Source organism: Rhinopithecus bieti, unplaced genomic scaffold (assembly GCF_001698545.2).
Source record: "Rhinopithecus bieti isolate Rb0 unplaced genomic scaffold, ASM169854v2 scaffold_20892, whole genome shotgun sequence".
NCBI classification, from domain to species: Eukaryota; Metazoa; Chordata; class Mammalia; order Primates; family Cercopithecidae; genus Rhinopithecus; species Rhinopithecus bieti.
Window position 1 is genome coordinate 1,615,872 of NW_016810602.1, and position 833 is coordinate 1,616,704.

An 833-nucleotide genomic window follows, 5' to 3' on the forward strand; every position below is an offset into this window, starting at 1 on the left:
CTTGGTGGTGGTGTCTTCTTGCCCTTGTTAAGGCCAAGGTTGGTGAGAGACCCCTCTGGAAGCTGTTAGGGTCTCAGTGAAAGCCTGAGTGAGAAGTGGAGGTAGCTTACCTGGTCTTGCAGAACCAGGAGCAGCCATAAGTCAAAGTTGCTTCCGCCTTTCTCCCCCTTTCTCAACCCAGCCTGAGAGTAAATGGGTGGTGATGGCTTTGTTCATTGGATGAGGTTTTTGAGGTTCAACGGGGATGTAGCCTTAGCTGTGGCAACATTTCTAGATCTAGTTTCTGCTAAGCAAGTGACCTTTGGGGGAGTTGGTGGCTCAGAGCTGTGGTTCAGGTTCTCCTGGTAATGAGTGCCCAGTTCAGAGGTGGCTGTTCTCCAGGACCTTTCAGTTTCTAGACAGTTCCAGTTTATTAAGAGGAGGCAGCAGAGCTGCCAAGGACTGGAAGTCAAGAAGGCTCCAACTGCACCGAGTTAGCTCTATTCAGACTGGGACCCAACACCAGACTGAACTGGTTTGACCTTGGAAGAAAAAGGAATTATGGCCAGAACACAGCTCAGCCTTGGTTTTCCTGTCTGGCTGACAGGAAATACTGCTATTCCTAGACCCAGAGAGGAAGTCAAGTCAAATCAGTTCTTGGATTTGTCACTATCTTTAGAATGGTGGAGAGCACTGTGGCTCTTATCAATTGTATGTCAAATCCATAATATCTTTTTTTGTTTAATGGGAGCTGGGGCGGATGGGTCATGTCTCTATAAGAGGCAATTTGAAACATGATCAAGCCTCCAAAGGCCATGATTACATTAAGGAAAAGAAAAATGTTGGGAAAGCAA